This window comes from Panthera uncia, assembly GCF_023721935.1.
Source record: "Panthera uncia isolate 11264 chromosome B3 unlocalized genomic scaffold, Puncia_PCG_1.0 HiC_scaffold_1, whole genome shotgun sequence".
Taxonomy (NCBI): domain Eukaryota; kingdom Metazoa; phylum Chordata; class Mammalia; order Carnivora; family Felidae; genus Panthera; species Panthera uncia.
In genome coordinates this window covers 78,313,422-78,333,172 of record NW_026057582.1, presented here as the reverse complement: position 1 = coordinate 78,333,172, position 19,751 = coordinate 78,313,422, and the positions used below count along the sequence as shown (strand labels likewise).

Genomic DNA, 19,751 nt, shown 5'->3' with positions numbered 1-19,751 from the left:
AGAGAGAGAGAGAGAGAGAGAGAGAGAGAGAGAGAGAGAGAGAGAGAATCCTAAGCAGGCTCCACACCCAGGGCGGAGCCTGACACAAGGCTTGATCTCACCACTGTGAGATCATGAGTTGAGCCAAAATCAGGAGTCCGTCAAACAACTGAGCCACCCATGTGCCCCAACACCAAAATACTTTTAAATATTTTTTTCTTCCAGTTGAGACCCCCATAAACCATATAAGGTACACAAAGGAGGCATCAATATCCCCATTTTATAGATAAAAAAACTGAGAATCAGAGGGATTAGTGGTCTATTTAAGGTTGTCAAACAAAGATAATATCTCAGTGAGAACTTTGTGATTTTTAATTTACAGCTCTTTCAATGACTACTTATTACTCCTTAAAACAATTCGACGATGAACCTATTTGTTGATTCTTGGATGCGAATTCCCAAATAATGGAGACATCTGGTCAGCAGTAGCCTAATTTATTCTCTTGAGCAATGATATCAAATATATATTAAAGCATGCACAGTCGACCCATAGACATCAAGGCTAATAGAAGAAAGTCTGCATGAAATATGCGGGAAAGATGTTTTTTCTTCATGTATAAGCAGAACTAACACTTGGGCAATGATTAAATCACGTTGAGAAACCTCAAAGACACATATAAAAGGAAATTCTTTGAGGGGTTTGCTTCTTGTTTATTTTTTAGAAATGAAGTGATCTAAAAAAGAGAGGACAAGCTCATTCAGTTATAGCTTTCATATAATTACCACAAACTCTAATGCAAATTAGACTGTAGGTCTGCTCAATGTACATTTCTGTGCTTGCCAAATTATGTTTGGCAGTGTGGTCAAGCAAGAACAGATGCACACTGGGCCGAGTTTTCTTGGGCTGTTCAATAATTAGGAGGACCATGTATTATAATAAACCACATCCCCTTGGCTAAGATTTGGATGCAAATTGCACACTAATTCACTTCCAAGTTTTTTGGAAGCTCACCAAGAGAGATGAAAATCAGGGAAATATACTGTTTACTTCAGGAAATTTGTTTTAAACTAAATATGGCTCATTTCTAAGAGGCGTTGGGGAACTCCATAAGAAATGTAACAATAGCTTTTTCAGGTTCCATTCAGTAGGAATAAGAAAATGCTAACAGGCTCCTTTGAAGAGTTTTTCCTCTGTTACCTGCCAGTTCTAACCATCTCTATGAACACACTGAGGGAGTCCTAAATGGAGGATAAACAGCAGCTTCTCATATCTGTAAAACATCCCGTTGCTCAAATGGAGGGTGAAATCAGTTCAGTGAGTGAGACTTTGTCAACATTTTCTGCAACTGACTGATAAGTAGCAGGTTGTCCCTTAGACCAGGAAGTGGGTGGGTGGAAACATTTTTTTCTGCAAAGCCAAAATAACCATTATAATAATAAAATCCCTTGCATGATTTCAACTAGTATTTCTTAGTAATCCAACAACTGCAAATACTATCTAGAATGGGATATTAAAAAAAAAAAGTGAGCGCTCAAAGACCGAAGCCTATGCCACATTCATTACATATCCTCATCAATTTACAGAAAGAAGCCAAAGCCTTCCAATGTCACTTTTATTCTTAGATGAAGTTACATCCTCTCATGTTGTTAAGAAGACCTGCATGTTTGTCCCAGTCTCTTTCTCCAAATTCCATTGTATTTATTTATTTTTACTATTTGTTTGAGTTCAGTATTAACTCCATCACTGACCTGGATCTATGTATGTCAACTGTGATAGACATAAAAATACACTACCTGCATCCCCATTCCAGGCAGAGTTTGTTGCCCAGCTTTGGGAAGTGCAGCAAGCAGACATTCTCCAACACTCAGCTCTTTCAGGATCTGCCTCTGTGGCAGACAGCCTCTTCACCTGAGGTTCTGCTCAATGAAAGTGATCTACATCTAATGCCTGAGCCATTGGGTAGAGCTCCCTTCAGAGATCTATTATGATCACCTTTCTTTTATCCATGCTAATCCCCAATAAACACCCTAACTTCCATCTCATCATCTGCTTCCAGAAAATACAGCCTATAGTCGAGCTTCTTTCAGTATCCTTCTACCCAACCTGGATCTATGACATGAATGCTAGGACTTGATCATGTTCTCCAGTTAGACCAGACACTCCAGCCTCTCAGCATTCCCTTCAGGATTCATTAAATCACTCCTTTCAGGAGAGTCTCCAACACTTTCTTTCTTTCTTTCTTTTCTTTTCTTTTCTTTTCTTTTCTTTTCTTTTCTTTTTTTGTCCCCCAGAATTTTCTGACTTGATCCAATGAGTTACTCGATATCATTCTTCAGATTGATGTCTATAGCAATGCTAAGTACAGACTACAGTAGTATATTCATAATAGCAGTGAATAACCACTTTTTTTTAAGTTTGTACTTTTAGATAACTGTAGATTCACATGCAGTTTCAAAGAATAATACAGCAAGATCCCAAAAATCCTTCAGCCAGTTTCACTCAATGATAATATCTTGCATAACTATAGCATAACATCACAACCAGGAAATTAACACTGATTAAATCCAATGATCTATTTCAGATTTTACTAGTTTTACATGCCCTCATTTGTGTCAATGTGTGTATGTAACTTTCATACATACAATTTTATCATATGTGTAGATTGGTCTGACCACCACAACAGTCAGTACACAGAAGAGTTCCATCACTAGGCTTGTTGGTGCTACCCTTTATAACCACAGTGCACCATCCCTCCCAACTCCCTCCCTAACCCCTGGAAACAGCTCATGTTTTCCATTTCTATAATTTTTCCATTTCAAAACTGTTATATAAATGAAACCATACAGCATATAACCTTTTGAGAGTGGTCTTTTTCACTCAGCATAATTCCATTGAAATCTATGAAAGGATGTATCAATAGTTCTCTTTTTATTGCTGAGTAGTGTCTCATAGGAAGTATGGACCACAGTTTATTTAACCATTAATCCATTGAAGAACATTTGGGTTATTTCTAGTTTTAGACTATTAAGATAAAGATGCTTTGAATATTCATGTACAGGTTTTTGTGTGAATGTACATTTTCATATCTCTAGGATAAATGACAGAATGCATTTGCTGAACCATTTGTTAAATACATGTTTAGCTTCTAAGAAATTGCCACACTCTTTAGCAGAGTGGCTATACCATTAAAATCTGCACTATCAATGTGCAAGTGAACCAGTTTCTCAACACCATCACCAGGATTTTGTGTTATCTTTTTTTTTTTTTTTTAATTTTAGCCATTCTGATAGGGGTGCATGAGACTGCACTGTGGTTTGAATGTGCCCTTTCAAATTGCCAAGAATGTTGAACATCTTTTCAGGTACTTATTTCCCATATGTTTATCCTCCTCAGTGGAATATTTCTTGCTGTCTTTTGCCCATTTTGTAATGGGATTATTTGCTGTATTATAACTGGGCTTTGAAAGTTCTTAATAGATTCTAGACACAAGTTCCTTGTCAATACATGATCCACAAATATTTCCTCCTACTCTGTAGTTTGTTTTTTCATCTTCCTAAGTATTTTATTTTTAAGTAGGCTTTGTGACCAGCACAGAGCCCAACATGGGGTTTGAACTCACAACCATGAGATCAAAACCTAAGCTGAGATTGAGTCAGATGCCCAACCAACTGAGCCATAAAAGGGCTCCTGTCTTTTCATCTTCTTAACACAGTCTTTGGCATAGCAGAAGTTTTAAATTTTGATAAGGTCCAATTTATCAATTTTTATTTTTATGGATTGTGCTTTTGGTGTCAAGTCTGAGTAATGAGTTTTTTATTGTAACTTTTTTTTTTCATTTTGAATTTTTAACAAGCATTTTTATTTTATTTCTTGGAAAGAAATTCACATGGTAAAAATAAATCCAAACAGTCCAGGAAGGTATAAAATCAACAATGAATGTGTTTTCAAGAAACATCTACAAATTATTTTTAAAATCAAACAGCAGCAAGCTTTTAAATTAATTAAGACAAATTTTTAATTAAGAAAGACAGCCAGGTTGTGAAATAGTGAATATAATCACATATTTATTATACAGTATTTTCAGATGATCTACTTCTTCTCAATTCAATGAGATTCATGGTTAATTTATGAATGGGGATAGCTCACATTACATTCAATATTTATTCACTTATTTGTTCAACCAATATTTTGGACAATGTTTGAACTGAACTGCATACTTGACCTTACCTATCACTCACTTTCATTCAAAAACCCTTAATGTCGTAGTTATACAATGATATTCAGTAGTATTTCTTCTATATTCTTCTACATGGTACCATAAGTTGCCAGGAGATGTATAGTTATAAACTTTCAATTTCATTCCAAATCAGCTCTTAATTTGTTAAAGATAAAGGTGTGATATCTGTGTTTTGTGGTGGGAAAACATCAGTAGTAAGGTGTCTGATGATAGAAAAATTGCCATAAAGACAATTAATATGCTTTGTTTTTAAGAAACATTTCAAATAAAAAATAATTATTGTTAGCACCAAGCAATTTAGTTAAGGCAAAGTTGAGAAGATATCACAGCTTCCAGGAAAGCCTTAATGTTAATCAGACAATAGAATAAAATATAAAATTGAGTACACATGAACATAAATATGCAATGGCAGAAAATTTTAAATTATTTGTAGACACATATGGATTCCAAATCAGTTGTAATCACTCAAGAACAAATGGAGACATCATTATGAGTAAATCAACAAAACCATAACAACTATTTTTAAAATTGAGTGAAACTAGATTGTGCAAGGGTAAACAAATGATGTGCAGAATACTTTGATATTAACTATAATGCCATATTAAATAGTAAATTCAAATCAGCATTCTTAGGTAAAATAATGTTGTTAAAATAATATTTAATTACATGTTTTCTAGGAACCTCAAACTGTTTTTGCAAACAAATTAATGTTGTAAAGGAAAATACCTCAAGAAGTTTCTGCAAGTTAATAGAACAATAATATGTAAATCTGACACCTGTGAAGTGGACACATTTTTTATATTAAATATAATTTATTGTCAAATTGTTTTCCATGCAACACCCAGTGCTCATCCCAACAGCTGCCCTCCTCAATGCCCATCACCCACTTTCCCTTCTCTCCCACCCCCCATCAACCCTCAGTTTGTTCTCAGTATTTAAGAGTGTCTTATGGTTTGCCTCTCTCTCTGTAACCTACCCCCCTTTCTCTCCCCCATGGTCCTCTGTTAAGTTTCTCAAGATCCACATATGAGTGAAAACATATGGTATCTGCCTTTCTCTGCCTGATTTTGAAGTGGACACATTTAACCATACAGCCTGGAGAAACAGAAAACAACCAGTCAGCAGAGACTGGAGAGATGCAGAGATAAGAGATAGAAAAAGAAAGCATCACCTGGGTTGTTGAAGATGATCAATTCCTTATACTCAAATCTTGGTTGTATTCTTGCCCTGAGTTGTGTGATAAGATCTTCTATTTTTACTATAAATTTCTTTTTTTCTTTTTTTTTCTGCATTTAGAACATAGGTCCAGCCATGATGAAGTAAAAAGTACCAGATTTGCCTTACATCCTTAAAAAATTTTGAAAACAGACAAAAGAGGGGCATCTGTGTGGCTCATTCAGTTGAGCATCCAACTCTTCATTTTTGGGCTCAGGTCATGATCCCAGGGTCATGGGATTGGGCCCATGTTGTGTTCTGCACTGAACATGGAGCCTGCTTAGGATCTTCTCTCTCTCTCCCTCTAAAAAAAACAAAAAACAAAAAACAAACAGACCAAAGATCAAGATATGGAATAATAAAATGAATACTGGACAACAAGAAGCACTGGAAAGTGATCCCTGGGAAAGCAGAAACAAATGATTTGATCCCTACAAAGGCCCAAGCTCACTACATGAGAAGATTTTCCAAGCCACAACATAAGGAGGAGAATCAAAAGAGAGACTGCAATTTTGCTGAGTTTCAGAGACAGAATACAGATTTTGGGGGGTAAAAGTGGCTGAAACCTTGAAAGCAAAGTAACAAAGAGGAGAGAAGTCTGCTAGTAAGAGGAAGAATGCAGGAGAGGTGCTATAGAAGAGTTTCCCTTGAGTGTCTGGCTAAGTACTGATCTGCACATGAGTAGTGAGGCCAGGAAAGGAACCACTAGAAAGAGGCAGCTCAATTCTCAAAGGCTAAATTGGTCCAGAAATAGGATCTATTCTCACTAGCCAGAGTAAAAAGACCTTCTAATACAGAGTATGTAGTAGAGTCCTCGGAAGTACTGTACTGTTCTGTTAGCAAATTAGTCTAGAATGAAGGGTATCTGAACCCTCACTAACAAACCTTGAAAGGAAGCCCCAAAGGATAATATTGGACCCATGTAACTTAACTTTATCCAAGAACAAAGCTCTCAAATATTTGAAATATTAGTCCCATAGGGCTCCTGGGTGACTCAGTCAGTTAAGCTTCCAACTTCAGCTCAGGTCATGATCTCATGGCTTGTGAGTTCAAGCCTGGTGTTGAACTCTGTGCTGACAGCTCAAAGCATGGATCCTGCTTCAGATTTTGCGTCTCCCTGTCTCCCTGCTCATGCTCCATCTCTCTTTCCTTCAAAATCAAATAAAATACAATAAAATAAACATTAAAAGAGAAAATTTTTAAATAAAAAATAAAAGAATAAGAAAATATTACTCCCTTCAAAAATCCAGAAAACAACCTAAAATTCACATGTGTTAGCATTCAACCAAAAATGGTCAAATGTGCAAAGAAGTGGGAAAGTATGATGCAAATCCAAGAGAAAAATCAATGATTAGAACCATACTCAAATAGGGGCACCTGGGTGGCTCAGTCGATTGAGCATCCAACTTTGACTCAGATCATGATCTTGTGGTTTGTGGGTTTGAGCCCTGTGTCAGGCTCTGTGCTTACAGCTCAGAGCCTGGGGCCTGCTTCGAATTCTGTGTCTCCCTTTCTCTCTGCACCTCCCCTGCTTGCACTCTGTATCTCTCTGTCTCTCAAAAATAAATAAATGTTAAAAAAAATAAAAAATAAAATAAAAGAACCACACTTAAATATGTTGATAGTGTATATTAAGTTAAAATCTAGATAATCCATATCTAGATTTGGATACTCTAGATATCTAGATTTAGATATTTAGATATCTAGATCTAATAAAGAAGGTATGGGAAACCTGAAATTTTGGGAAGTGGAAAATAAAAAACAAAAACTGAATTTCTAAGGCTGAAAAATAAAATATATGAAATAAAAATCATGCCAAATAGGATTAAAAACAGAATAAACTTTACAGAAGGGGAAATAAGTGAGTTTATAAATACAGTAATATAACTATATAAAATGAAATACATAGGAAAAAAAAGAGTAAAATAAAAACAAAAAAGCCATCAGTGGGTTGTGGGAAGATAACAATAAGCCTAACATAAGGATAACTGAAGACCCAGAAAGGTAGGGGGTAGAAAAATATTTGAAATAATAATCACCTTATATTCCAAATTTGATAAAATACAGAAATCCTTAAATCCAACAAGTTCATGCAACTCATGCAGAACACACAACTCATGCAGAAGACACAAGAAGAAAACTATGCAAAGGCATATCACAATAAAATTAACATAAACTAGGGAGTTGAGGGAGAGGCCCTGAAAGCAGCAAGACTAAAAATGGCACATTATGAGCAATAACAAAAAATAATGAAGTAGACTTTTCAAGAAACCACACAAGCGAGAAGACAATGGAACAACATCTTTAAAGCACAAAAGGAAAAGAACTGCCAACCTATAATTCTATACCCAGAAAAAATATCTTTTTGAAAATGAGAGTCAAAGTAAATTTATTTTGGTTTACAAAAATCGAGAGAATTCATCCCCAGCGGACTAGAGCTATGGAACACACTAAAGGAAGTTCTTCAGGGAGAAGTAAAGTAAACGTAGGTAGAAATGTAGATCTACTCAAAGAAATGAAGATCACAGGAAAGGTTAAGTTGTGATAAAATATAAAAGGCATTTTTTTTTTCATTTCTTATCTCCTTAGAGCAAAAGCAATAAACATACGTTATGTGGCTTGTAGATTTGTAAGTAAAATTTACTACAAAAATAGCACAAGCTGAGGAAGGTTAAAATGGAAAAACAAGGTTAGTAAGTTTCTTATGTGATAATATATTATTTGAAGACAGACTGTGATAATAAAACTATGTAATGTAAAGTCTACATCAACAGAATAGAAAATAAAGAAGTATAGCTAATATGCTAACAATGGAGATAAAATAGAATTATTAAAAAAAAAAACTAATCTGACAAGAAAAAGTAACAGAGAAAAAAGAAGTAAGAAAAGAAAAAAGAACAAAGAACAGATAGGACAAATAAAGCCTAAATAGCAAGATGGTAGATTTAAACCTGACTACATCAATATTCACATAACAGTTTATACTCCTGCAATACAATAGTTTGGTGATGGAAACATTCATTATGTGACTGCAGTAATAGTTTCATGGGTGCATATATAAGTCAAAAATGATCAAATTATATATTTAAATATGTACAGTTTTATTGTACTTCAATTATGCCTGAATAAATTTATAAAATAGATAACCAAAAAAGATAGAAAAAGAAAGAAAATAGTAGAATTTAAAATAGTCTCAAAAATATGAAATACTTAGAAATAAATTTCCAAATATTTCAAGTTAAAGGTATATATATTGTTAAATTACATAAAACATAAACAATGCTAATCTCTATCTTGTATTAAAGAAACACACTTGACATATAAATATATAATATGTTAAAAGTAAATTGATACCAAAAGATATACGCTGTGAAAACAATAGTCAAAAGGAAGCAGAAGTGGCTATACAAGTATTAGACAAAATAGATTTCAGAAAAATGAATATTTCCAGAGAGAGTAAATTCATAATGATGATGGGGTAAATTTTTTTAAGAGGCATCAAATCTCCTAAATGTGTTTGTACTTATTATCAGAGATTCAAAATACCTGTAGATTAACATGAGAAAACTAAAGGCAGAATTAGACAAATCCATAATATAATTAGATATTTCAATATCCCACTCTTAATAATCAATAAAGAAACTAGAGAGAATATCAGTATGTCTATTTAAGACTTGAACAACACTACCAACCAACTTGACCAAATACATATTTATAAATTCTGTCAAGCAACAGTAAAATGCATATTCTTTTCAAGTGCATGTGAACTATTTAAAGAGATAGACGATTTGGGGTCTTAAAACAAGACTCAATAAAATTTAAAACACTGAACACATACATGGTATGTTCTCTTATCACACTGATTTAAATTAGAAATCAATTTCCTTAAATGATATCTGGGAAATCTTCAAATATTTTAAGTTAAGTGACACACAGCCAAATAACTTGTAGGCCACAGAAGAAATCACAAAGTTAATTTTAAAATACTTTAACTGTATGAAAATGGAAATACAGTACAACAAGATATGTAAAATGCAGTGCCTGGGGGATAGCATTAAATACTTATGTAAGGGAGAAAAAAGGAAGATATACAATCAATGATCTAAGTTTCCACTTTACAAATTAGAAAAAAAGGAAACAAACTGAAGTAGCAGAAGAAAAGATATAATAAAGATTAGAGCAAAAGTCAATAAAATATGAAACATAAAAACACTAAAGAAAATCAAGAAAATTAAAAACTGCTTCTTTGAAAAGAGGAAAAAAATTGACAAACATAGTTATACTAATAATGAAGAAAAAAGAAGACACAAATTACCAACACCATGAATAAGAAACAAGACATCATTACTGATTCTACAGGCATTAAAAGACTAATAAGGTAATCCTATGAAAATTATATTCCAATAACTAAAATAAAATGGGCAATTTCTTAAATGACATGAACTACCAAAATCCACTAAAGTAGAAATACATTAAGTTGAATGTTCCTATTATATTAGAGAAAATGAGTTTCTAACTTTAAAAGGTCCTACAATGAAAACTTCAGGCCCAGATGGCTTTAGTGGTGAATTTTATCAAACATTTAAAAGGAAATGCAGCCAATTCTACACAAGCTCTACCCAACAGTAGAAGAGAAGAGAATTCTTTTTGATTCATATGAGTCCATCATTAGCTTTGTACAAAAAAGCAGAAAAACAAGTTATAAGAATATCCACTTTTACCACTTTTATTCAATCTTATAGTGGAGATCCTGGCCAGGGCAATAAGGCAAGAAAAAGAAATAAAAGGCATGAAAATTGAAAAAGTAGTAAAGCTGTCTATATATTTTTTTAATGTTTATTTCTGAGAGAGAGAGAGAGAGAGAGAGAGAGAGAGAGAAAACATGAGTGGAGGAGGGGCAAAAAGAGAGGGAGACACAGAATCGGAAGCAGGTTCCAGGTTCTGAGCTGTCAGCACAGAGCCTGACGCAGGGCTCAAACCCACGAACTGTGAGATCATGACCTGAGCTGAAGTCCAACGCTCAACTGACTGAGCCACCCAGGTGCCCCAAATACTGTCTACATTTATAGACAACATGATCACCTTTATTGAAAAACCCTAAGGGATCTATAAAAAAAAAAAAAAGGCAATGACACCATTGAGTGTAACAAAGCCACAGAATACAAAGTGAAATCAACTCCATTTCTATACACTAGCAAATGCAAAAAGCAATTGTATTTCTATACATTATCATTGAACAATCAGAATCTGAAATCACAAAAATATGGTTAGGCAGTTTCCTTAAAAATTGAACATTCACATGCTATACCAACCAAGCCATTCCATTTCTAAGTATTTACTCAAGAGAAACAAAAGCATATGTCCATACAGAGACTCATACACAAATGTTTATCACAGCTTTATTTGTAATCACCATAAATTGGAAACAACCCAATGTCCATCAATGGGTGAAGAGAGAAATAAATCCTGGTGTATTCATACAATAGAACAGTATTCAGCAATAAAATGAAACAATTATTCATGCATGCAATAACATGGATGAATCTTGAAATCATTATGTTTTGTAAAAGAAGCCAAGAATAAAAGTAATACTGGACGATTTGATTTACATAAAATTCTAGAGCATACAAGCTAATTTATTATAACAGGAGGCAGGTTAACAGACATCTGGGGCCAGAGGTGTAGGAAAGGATCAACTGCAAAGGCATGAAGAAACTTTGAAGAATGATGAAAATGTCCTTTGTTTTGATTGTGATGATAGTGTCATGAGTATATAAATAAGTCAAAACTGATCAAATTGTATACATTACATATGGGCAGTGAGTTGTTCTTCAATTTTATCTCAATGAATTTGTGGCTATAAATAACTGGAGGAAATAAAAAGTAAAGAAAAATAATTTAAAATAGCATGTAAAGTATGAAATATGAAAGGGATAAATTTAAAATATGTGTGAAACCTTTATGCTGAAAACTATAAAATATTATTAAAAGACAGTAAAGATGTCTTAAATAAATACTTATATACTATGCTCATGGATTGAAAGCATCAATACTGTTAAAATGTCAGTTCTCAAAATAGTTGCAATACAATCCAAAACAGATTCTTTTTCAGAAATTAATCAATTGATTGTAAAATGTATAGGTGGGGGTGCATTCACACAAATGCAGGAATGTAAAATGTATAGGCCACTTGGGTGGCCTAGTCAGTTGAGAGTCTGACTCTTGATTTTGGTTCAGGTCATGATCTCATGGTTGTGAGACTGAGCCCTGCATTGGGGCTATGCACTAGGTTGTGGTGCCTGCTTAAGATTCTCTCTCTCCCTATCCCTCTTTCCCTCTCTCTCTCTCTCTTTCTCTCAAAAAAATACTAATAAAATAAATAAGAAATAAAATGTATAGGTATAGGGAACTAGAATGTCCAAAATAATTTTGAAACCAAAGGAAAAAGTCAGAGGACTTACACTACTGATCTTAAGACTTATAATAAAGCTACAATAGTCAAGGTATTAGTATTAAAATTAATAGATCAATGGAAAAGAAGCCCAGAAATGGACCAACACATATATGGTCTGTTGATATTTGATAAAAGTGCCAAGGCAATTCAATGTATAAAATTGATTTCCAAAGTACTGGCACAATATTCACACGCACAAAAAAACAAAACAAAACAAAACAAAAAAAACAGAAAACAAAAATGAAAAACAAACCAAAAAAAAAAAAAAAAAGCAAAGAACAACTCTGGATCTTTACCTGTATATACCAAACTTAACTCAAAATGGATCATAGACCCAAATTTAAAAGCTAAAACTATAAAACCAATAGAAGAAAATGTTAGTGACTTTACATCAGGCAAAATTTCCTAAGACTCAAAAATTACAGACTATAAAAAAATTGAAAAATGATACTTCATCAAACTAAAAAGTTCCTCCTCAAAAGACAATGTTAAAAAATGTAAGAGTATGCTTATGTCTTACTCCAGATCTATGAACTCGGTATCTCCAGATGTGGTTCCATGTCATTTGAACCATGACTAATGATAATTACTGCTTTACATTCTTAAAAACAAAAACTTGAGAATTTCAATATACTATATTGGTAACCTTCATATAGGAACAAAGAAGAGCCATATGGAGAAAAAGAAGATATGTATTTTCTAAAGAAAATAAGGAAATTTGACTCAGAGAAGGTTTAAGGGATGGATTAATATATTGTTCCGCAAGTGTACAAATGATCTCTATGCAGTGATCTTCACACAAGTGCAGGAATTTAAAAGAATGGAAAAATGAAATATGAAAAATTTAAGCTGAAAATAAAAACTAGTTTCTGACAGTTGGTTTCCAAGCAAGATTGTGGAATCTTCTCAAACATTCATTAAGATAAATTATCACTCAGTATTTAAAATGATCCTAACCCCTAGAAGATAATCTAGGAAATTTAAGTTTCTCTCTGAGGGGACTAGACACAAGGGGGCCACTCTCTGAAGGTAAAAATAGTGACCTCAACGTTCATTTGCCCAGAAGTGTCCATTCTCAAGTTGGGAGTCAAGAATATCCCAACACAAACAATCTATATCCTCTGCCCACTTGTTAAATTGTACTCTGTTAATGTACTATTGAAAAACTACAATAGTTTTCTCTTTGTTGGCCTACTTACAAGCAAAGAGTAGTCAGTAAGGAAGGAGATGAGGAAAGTTTTTAAACTTTTGAATTTATGTGTATCAGAAATAAGATCCAGCAGGTCCCAAGAATATGCTCCATGTCTGTCTGCTTTGTCTGGAAAACAGTTTTCACACATATGTTAAAATCTAGATAATAATCAACCCCAGAAACTAGTGTAAGCAAGAACAAAATAGGTGAGGTTTTGTTTATACTGTATATCCTGATCTCCCCCAACTGAATGTTAGAAATCAGGGTGTATGTGTCTGAAGGAGTATCACAAAGCAGGCACTCTAGAAATGATTATTTTGCTACCACAAAAGTAATGCATGCTTATTTTAGAAAATAGAGCTGAACACACACAAAAATAAAATAAAAAAGCAAAGAAAAATTATTCATAGTTCTGCCACCCAGAGATAATTATAATTAATACTTGGATACCAACCATTGATACACTAACCCACCCATAACAACAAAATGAAAGCAAGAAGTGAATAATTTTTGAGATCTTGAGAAGTACATTCTTCAGTTAACATATGGATGACTCTGCTGTTCCAGCTATTATGTCAAAAAGAGTTCACTTCCACCAAATTGCTATGTTGAGAGTTTGGTAACCTCATTTACCTAATTGCAACACCCAGAAGTTAATTGTGTCTCCCTTGCTTGTCACCTTGCATTCTAAACAGAGGAACACCATTTTTTAATGGAAATGTCTTACTTTTTCTTTATCCCCAGTTCTTTCCATTGGAAACTATTGCTTCCCACTTAGTTGAAAAATGAATATTATCCGCAGAGATTAAAGATCAAAATTTACCTTCCTTATACAAATATAAATTTCTTCTCTACTTTTTCTTGGGTCCTTGTCCCTAAAGTGTAGCAGTAATAACTCCCATATTAAAAAAAGAATACCATACAAACAGGAACTATTATTGTTGCTCATTCTTGCTGTCCTTTTTCCACAACCACAGGGAGCCAAATTACTAATTCTTTATTGGATTTGTCATTGGAAATGGTGCCAACATGGAATTGGAATGAGAAAACAATTGGTCTTCCTAAGTAGAACACAGAGCACAAATCTTTGAATTAGTTCTAATAATTAAAGCATCTTGTGAAGGGCTTCAATGACAGGATAAACTCATCTGTCCCTAGTGTAAGACCCATATCAATTACACTGGGCATAAGGAGGATGGTACACAACAAAGGGAATTAAAATACAGAGGCTGACGGTCCAGACAAAGCCTGACTTTGGTCAAAGGCAGCCTCTCCAAGTGTTATCTATCTTTAAGCCAAGTGCTTTTAAATAAGTTTAAATACCAATAGGGGGTTAATTTGAGACCAATTTGATTTTATTTCTGAATTAATGGTTTTTAAATCTGCTTTTATAATTTCTGCTTATCAAGGATTGCCCTTCTGGTATAAAAACTGAGCCAAGACTCAGTTATCAAATTACTATGAAGGGTTCTGTTAATTAGATAGTTTATCTGTGATGAGTTGTTGACACTGAGATGATGTGTGTTAAATAATTTTAAAATATTCTGTGGGGCACTAACTTGGTGGCTCAAAGCATTGCTTATCCATTTTTCAGACCTTGCTTGAAGTTAAACTAGAAGCTCTTAGTAAAAATTAATATGATGATGTAATACATTTCTTAAATATAGAATCATTCATATCTTAAAATTATACATATGAGAGAATAAATCTTCTGGCACACTTTATTAAGCTCCTCTAGACCATTCTAACTAATTCAGCCTCTTTCACATGCTGGTTGGTCTTTAACTGCTCAGTATAGACTGCCAGGAAATTCATCACTGCTGTTATTAAACACAATTCTCAGGATTTGCTCTTTTCATAGTGTTTCTTTTAAAAGCTTTTTTGGTGATTTTTCCTCTGGCTTCTCTTTCTACCTCCAAATCAGGCAACCCAAGAGAAATCTCAGAAACTGAAATATTTTTTTCCCATGTAGGTAAATTAAAGCTCCAGCTGTTAAGGGTTTTTCTTTCTATCTGTCAATTTCCTTTTTCTAGTTATAGTCTGTGACGGCAGAGGCCAAGAACAGTCCACAGGGAATGGCTTGGAGCCTTACAACAAGCTGGTATCTTTGCATTTTCTAGAGGAAAAAACATTGAACATTGGACACAAGTCTTTAACAGCAGGACAGCTGCTAATTAATTAACCTATAATTGTTAAAAGCACAAATCATTCTTTATTATCTCTGCAATTGCATTTTAAGCTCCTGTTAAATGTTGATTTTATTTACAACTTTGGTATTGTTTTTTTTTTCTTTTTTTAATTTTGCTATTTTCTTTCCTCACTAATTCTCTAAGACACATGGTATACCAGAACAACTGAGTCTCAGAATCTGGAGTCCTCAGTCTTCCTAGTTTTTTATTTTAATTAATAGCTATAATGTGTTCAGCCAGTATACACATGGGTCAGAAAAAGATATGGCTCTTTCAAGGTAGTAAAGTTCACTGTGAGTCACTAAACTCATATGAACCCTGAGTTCAGATTCCAGTGTTACCACTACTTGTGTGGTCTTAGGCAAGTGGACTCTGTTAGTCATGATTTTATATTTATAAAATAAGGAGACTGGAATCCACAAGTACCCTTTCCAGCTCTAATATTCCATGATTCATTTTATCAGAGGAACTTATTATTGCGAAGGAACAAAAATGGAGTTCACATGAAGCAAGCATGCATTCTAAACTGGTTTTGTTCAGTTTCTTCAAAGGAGGTTTCAAAGAAAATTATCAACAAAGAAAGAAGAACATTGGGTATCAGGTAAAAGGAACAAACATGGGTCAAGGAGGAGGACCAGGTTCGAGTTACAATTGTGCCATTAATAACTTAACCGTGAACAAATTATGGGATTGAAACTTCTGAGGCCAATGACTGAACTCCAAATTGAAGAGATTTGACTTAATCATCTTTGAGCCCTGTTCAGTACAAAAATTCTATGATTCTAAAAAAAAGCCCAAGAGCCATGGAGGAGGATATCTGGAAATATTCAAACAATTATTGACAATGAACTCCACTCTTTTGCTCCTGGTTGGAGAATGTTGTTCAAAAACATGCTGTCTCAGACCATCAATGGCAAAGTAAAAACATTCCCTTGAGGACCTGAAACAAATGCTACAACTAAGGGTAACTTTCTAAATCTGTAACATCTTAGTTATCATGATGGCAATCTCTCAGGTATACATATATTTTGCTAAAAGGCTGGGGTGCATGAGTATTGCAAGCTTGTAATATATATATATGTGTATATATATATATATATATATACATATATATATATGTATATATAAAATCACTAATATTTTTCAAGCTCTATTCCAATTAAGAAATCTGAAAGAAACAACTTGGGGGTAAATTTACTGGACACTGCCTGAAAGCAGATGGTGTAATCCATTCCAAAGAGTCAATTCTCCTGCCTTTCTTTTTTCTTTTCTTTATTTATGCTTGCCTCCTTGGAACTCAGTCAGATGCTTTTCCTTTTTCTTCAAGACACTGACTCTTCCCCTATTGACCCTGAGACCTCCATTTTTTGCAAGTCCTACTTAGGATAAGTAACATATTCCAATAGCCATTGCTTTGAACCACATTATAAAAAATGGAGATGCTGTTTCCGACTTCTTCATGGACCTGGACCAAACCCCTTTAACTAACCCCCTCTAGTCTCATATTTTGATTTCTTTTTTCTTTCTTTTTGATTGGTAAGATAATAATTGGCAACATTTGAATACACTTAAATATGCATTAGTGATTATAATCCATTATACTTCAGTCATGGAAGTCATAGCAAGAGCTATCTTTAATGAATAAATAAGAAATCTGTACTTCAAAATGTTACCCATAGAGGTCTTGAATCATAACAAACAACCAATTTCCCTTAGCTACCTACACAACTATCCCATTTTCCAAATGGAAACTTTAATAGAGACTAAGGGACTTTCCTTAGGCTACAGTCCAGGGTCAGGGAACAATTTCATTACTCAATGTAAGTAATTCATTTTAAATCTCCCAAACAAAAAATTTCCAATGTAAACCTCTAAAACATGCACAGCACTGACCAAGCATGGAAAAATTTTCAAAATATTCATGATGTGACAATCAGACATTACCTAAAATAGGCTGTAATGCTAAAGAATATTTCCTCAAAACAGGCTCTCATATAATTTTCATGTTGTAATCACACTGTTTGATGCATAGTACAGACTCTTTCATTGTGTGTTGAATGGAAGATGGTTGGTTGGCTGTAGTGTTAAATAAAGTAGCAGCAAGAAGATGGGGAATTGAGTAGAATGGATGTACAGAAATGCTATACAGAAATACTATACAGAAATACTATATACAGAAATACTATACAGAAATACTATAAAGATAAAAATAAAAGAAGTTGATAATTGGGTGTGGAAAGTGTGATGAAGAAAGGGAAACTCAGAGGGATTTCCTGGTTTCTGACTTGGGTGACGAGATAATGTAATTCACTGAAATAGGAAACACAGAGAAGTGGGAAGCAGGTGAGTAAGTAGGCAATGAGTTCAACATTAGACGTGCTAAATCAAAAGCTCTGTGAACTTCAAGAGAGATTTATTCAATAAGAATTTGGATATATAGATTTGAGCTTAATAGAGATATTTTTTCCTTGGAGTTAATTATCAGATAAGTGATAACTGAAGTTTTATCCATAAATGAAATTACTTAGGGAATAAATGTAGAACAGAATATCCATGTCCAGTATATTTTTAAATGGTTAGGAACAGGGAGTCAATAAAAGGTTGCTCATTTTTTTTTTACTTTTCATGGATATTAAAAGTACATATTAGTGGCCATATACTATCATCATTTCATAGAAGAAGAAGATTTTTCAAGTTATAAAAATATGGATGACATAATCTTAAAAAGAAGGATAATATAATAATATAAAATATTTACCATATCATCCCTTTTTAAAATGTTTTAAAGTTTATTTATTTATTTTGAGAGAAAATGTATGAGCAAGGGAGGGGCAGAGGGAGAGGGAGAGAGAGAGAATCTCAAGCAGGCTCTGTCAGTGTGGAGCCCAATGTAGGGCTCAAACTCATGACCATGAGATCATGACCTGACCCAAAATCAAGACTCAGATGTTCAACTGACTAAACCATCCAGGCTCCCCACCATATCACCCTTTATCACAAAATGATACCATTTGGAGACCAGCGTTTGGGAAACACTGGTACCAGAGAACAGCGAAGACCAAGGTCAGATGTCCCACTTGAAGATATGATCTTCAAGTGTTCATCAGAGGAGAGGAGCCCACAAAGGAGCTTGCTTCTAATGGAGAAGCACGAAGTAAAGCTAGGAAAATGTGGTATTTTAAAGCAAGGGAAACAAAATCTTTCAAGGAGTATATGGTTAAAAGTTCAGATATCGCTAAAAGACCCAATAGGTTAATTAATAGATTACTGATGTCCTTCCTGAGTAAGAATAGCTTTATATAAAAATGACATGATATGAGGACTTCAGCTCAGAGCCAATTCAGGCAATGCAACATTTTGTTATGGCTCCTAAATTCAGGTCAATAAGCATTTGTTGAGCACTTAGCGTGCTCAAATCAATTTAAAAGATCCCCTAAGAGATTAAAATATTAACAAAAAAATATTTTCTGTCCTTAAGAAACTTGTACTCTCGAAGAAAAGATGAAAAAATGAACATAAAAATCTATGGGATATCTCCAAAGAAAATATACACATGGCTAACAAACACATGAAAAGATGCTCAACATCATTGTCATTTGGGAAATGCAAATCAAATCCACAATGAGATAATACTTCACATCCACTAGGATAGCTAGAATTAAAACACACACACCCTCAGAAAATAAAAAATGTTGATGAACATGTAAACTGGAGTCCTAAAACACTGTTAGTGGGAGCATAAAGTGGTACAGCTTCTATGGAAAACAGTGTGACATTTTCCCAAACCTAGTAATTACACTTCTGAGAATATGCCTAAGAGAAATGAAAACAGGTATTCAAACAAAAACATGTATTTGGAAGTTCATAGCAGCTAAAAAGTGCAAATAATGCCAAATGTCTGTCAAATGACGAATGAAGAAACAAAATGTGGTATAGCCATACAATGGAATATAATTCAGTCATAAAAAGTATTGATATATGCAAGCTATAACATGGATGAATCTTGAAAACATGCTGCTAACTGAAATAATCTGGACCAAAGGCCACATGTTTTATGGTGATTCCACTGAAATGAAATATCCAGAAGAGGCAAATCCATACATACAGAAAGCAAGTTAGTGGTTTCCAGGGTGGGGTGACAGTTTAATGGGCACAGGGTTTTTTAGGGGGTGATGATGAAAATGTCTTGGAATTTGATAATCATGATGGTTGTAAATTTTGAATTTACTAAAAGCTACTAAATTACACACTTTAAAATGGTTAAAATGGTCAATTTTATGTTATATTAATTTTAACTCAAAATAAAAGTTTATGGAATACAATGTAATGAGCCATAAGAAAATTGCCAAGCACCGGGAGAGTATAAAGCAAGACAGAGTGATCAGTGTACTAAAGAAGGTGATGGTGTTCAAGTTGAGCCTTAGAGACTAACTAGAAGAAGAATAGTATTGGAAGCAGAGAGAACTCTTTCAGTGGGACAAGGG

General features: G+C 33.9%; 1 protein-coding gene and 1 long non-coding RNA gene across 6 annotated transcripts in view; one reads left to right on the top strand and one right to left on the bottom strand.

Moving 5' to 3' along the window:
* The window catches only part of DPH6 (diphthamine biosynthesis 6), a 343,777-nt gene that overhangs the window by 77,554 nt on the left and 246,472 nt on the right, over positions 1-19,751 (top strand). The window lies entirely within an intron of this gene.
* The window catches only part of LOC125909822 (uncharacterized), an 85,586-nt gene continuing 68,084 nt past the window's right edge, over positions 2,250-19,751 (bottom strand). For all 4 annotated transcript variants that reach the window (XR_007453779.1, XR_007453778.1, XR_007453780.1 and 1 more), the window contains exon 3: positions 2,250-5,736. This is a non-coding gene — a long non-coding RNA (uncharacterized LOC125909822). The remainder of the gene's footprint in view (positions 5,737-19,751) is intronic.